Source organism: Octodon degus, unplaced genomic scaffold (genome assembly GCF_000260255.1).
Source record: "Octodon degus isolate 3935 unplaced genomic scaffold, OctDeg1.0 scaffold00049, whole genome shotgun sequence".
NCBI lineage: Eukaryota > Metazoa > Chordata > Mammalia > Rodentia > Octodontidae > Octodon > Octodon degus.
Genome location: NW_004524625.1, coordinates 2,151,606 through 2,154,800, shown reverse-complemented (window position 1 = coordinate 2,154,800; position 3,195 = coordinate 2,151,606). Strand labels below are relative to the sequence as shown.

Below are 3,195 nucleotides of genomic sequence, written 5' to 3'. Positions count from 1 at the left end.
TGGGAACATAAAAGGTGTAGTAGCCCATCTCTCAAAGTGGAGAGTTATGAAGGTCAGACACAGTGAAGCCATGAACTTACATTGTAGTGATCTCCCTGGTTCCCAAATGCATAATTAAAATAGACACACTGAGCAAAGTATCAAACTGAATCCCCAGGAAAATTTCCCCAAAGTAAACAAAATGGAATATTGTATCCCTAAAGTAACTGCCAAGATGAAAACCAGCCCTAACAACCAGAAAGATGGAAACATAATGATTCCTACAACATTTCTGTTCAGCATTCCTTGTTTCTTTGACTGGTGCAGAAGACAGGTTTTAAAGAAAGTAGACTCCAATAAGCTAAATTATCCAATTTCTGCTACTGTTACAGATACAGACACACCTAAGAACCCCTCAAATGTCTATCAATTAACAAGAACTACTAGACACAGTGTACATTTTTTTAACAGGACAAAAACATTTTTGGCAGGGACTATAGTATGCCTTTGTGCTTTTCCTTTAGAGGTACATCAGCCCTTGAGCCCTACGATAATCTATTATACAGGAATCTTGATTACTTTGATAAACCACAGACCATCATGTTGATTGGTCCTGGTGATCAGGAAAAGTCACACTTGCTCTAGATACCTTAGTAAGATATATGTGCTCCATGGGATGGAGGAAAGCCCCACCAAAATTCAGCGGACTGTCATCCTGCTTAGGTTTCTTGATGTTCCTATATCTGGAGCATACAAAGATATATCTCTCATGTGAAAGACATATCCCATCACTTGTTATTAAGAAAAAGCACAAAGCTTATTAGACTTTTTTTTTCTGTGCTCCAGGCTTCTTTATTTAAAATCAAAGTGATGAGTGGATTAAAATCAAGAGCATAACTGAACTTCAGCTTCCCTCTGACTGGTTTCCCCAAATTCCCTGCCCCCACCCTCTGTGCTTCTAATTGCTTCTTTAGTGAATGAAGAACTTAACCCCAAAGCCCTGCTAGATTCCAGCTCCTTCCTAACTCCGCCCCATCCTCCACCTGGCGTCCCTGGTAGGGACAGTGCCACCTTAGCCTCAGTTTGCGTGCTTGGGAGAGCCTAGGGTGATGACAGGCTTCCTCCTCTGGGAAAGGGACAGAGGAGTACAGCGTGGTGAAGGGGGGACTTCCATATCCTGGGGTGCCAAAGTGGTGTCCTGGGACCAGAGGAAAGGACACAGGGGCCCCTGGGAAAGGGGAACCCACAGCCTTGTACTCCTCTGCTGGGAATAGTCCCTGCCCAATCATTTGCCCTTCTGGTGCCAGTTACAGAACCACACTTGGACCACGTCTTTCTCTAGCCCCAGCTGCTCCACAATGCAGCTGATCTGCTGCAGTGTGGGCTTTGGGTACTGCAGGAACATGTTCTCCAGGCTGCCTCTCACTTGGCTCTCAATGCTCATCCTCTTGCTGTTGTGGGCCTGCAGGAGGCTTTCCGTTTTGCATCTCTCCTGCAGGTTCTCCTTGTGTTGTCGGCCTCCTCCACCCACCTCTGCAGCTGGGGCCGCAGCTTGCACATGTTCTTGAAGCTGAGCTGCAGGGCTTCAAGTGGCAGAGAGTCGTCTGGCTGAACACCTTCCCAAGGACAGCACCCAGGGTGAGCCCCACATCGGCCTGAGTGTACCCACGGGTGATCCTCTTTTGCTTCAGCAGCTCGGCAGACTGCTCCAGCACTTTCTGCAGGGTGTTGATGTCCTGGGACTCCTCGGGGTTTGGCTCCAGCTTTTTCTTCTCTACCTTCACAGCAGCAGGGTGGGTGGTGCAGGGCACAGGGGAGGCCTCCTTTGAGCCGCTTTCCACCCCAGCCCCCACCTCATCCTTGGGCTGGGAGTTCTCCAGGCCACCTTGGGGTGCCAGGCCCATGCCAACCTAGGGTCCACAGCACACTACCACCCCTCCACAGAACTCATATGGCTGGGGGCATGGAGGAACACCCCACACCTCAGGGCCTGGCCCGACCCCAGGCCCCACTCCTGGCCCCCCGGGAGGGCCTTGGAAGCGGAGCCAGGTCTGCGGGTCAACCCAGCCTGGCCCCAGCCCTCCTGGGCCATCACCATCTCCAGAGAAGGCAAAGTTGGAAGCCAGGTGTCTGGCCATGGGAAGGAGAGTTATTAGCCTTTTGGATTTCAAAAGCTACACATAAAATATATTTGCTGTTTTGACTCATTCACTAAATATCTCATAAAGTTAAGTTTTCTTTAAGGCTGAGGGCAAGACAAAATTTTATAACAGGCCCAGACTACAATGCAAGTTGCTCTTTCATTAAAATGATCACTCACCAGATTCGACTGGGCTCATGGTCCATGGCAAATGGGTGTGCTCCACAGTATTACTATGTAGCCTGCTTCTCAGGGACAGTTTGTGTTTTTACCTATTAACCCTAAAGAATTACTGTCTTTTTTCTTCTTTCAAATACGTCATTTTTTTTTACTTTATTAAAATACTGGGTTTATTTCACATGTGTATTTGTCTCCCTACCATCCCCATGTCTGACCACTACTACTACTATCATAACATTCCATACATACTTAAAACCAAGTAAAGGGTGGAGTTCCATCTTTAAAAAGTAAACAGGCATTTCAGACAACACATTCTTGGCAATGGGATCTGGGCAACATTAATCAAACATGGTAGGGAAGGTTTTCACTTTGCATTATAAAAAGGTTAGCCAGATAGCAACTGTTACAGAAATGAAAGAGGATGGAAAACTTTAACAATCTGTTTAAACTATTTTCTTAAAGAGATTTCCTCCCCTGCCAGAGATCTTGAATAGCCTCCTGGTCAGGCATCCGGAAGCAATTCTTCACATAATTGATGAATTTGGCTTCCACTTTGGGAAGAAAACCACCTTTTTCTATATTGGCTTGCATTTTTGCTTTAATGTCTTCTACAGAACTAGGTCCTTTGGGTGTTTTAGGAGTCTTTTCCTGCTTCTTGAAGGATTCCTGCCCTTTTGATCTTGGTGTTGATGGTTCTGAGTCTTTTCCATTCTGGTTTGATTTTTGTGCATTTTTGGCTGGAATATGCCATATTGAATTCTTCACTGGAGCTTTCTCTTCAGTTTCTTCTCCTCCTCCTCTTCTTCCTCCTCCTCCTCCTCTTCCTCCTCCTCCTCCTCCTTCTCCTGGAGCTTTCTCTTCAGTTCCTCCTCCTCCCTCCTCCTCCTCCTGCTCCT

At 46.7% G+C, this 3,195-nt stretch overlaps 1 protein-coding gene and 1 pseudogene across 3 annotated transcripts in view; both read right to left on the bottom strand.

The window, feature by feature from the left end:
* The window catches only part of Xrra1 (X-ray radiation resistance associated 1), a 57,651-nt gene that overhangs the window by 36,777 nt on the left and 17,679 nt on the right, over nt 1–3,195 (bottom strand). The window lies entirely within an intron of this gene.
* On the bottom strand, nt 1,058–2,117 carry LOC101560207 (annotated as a pseudogene).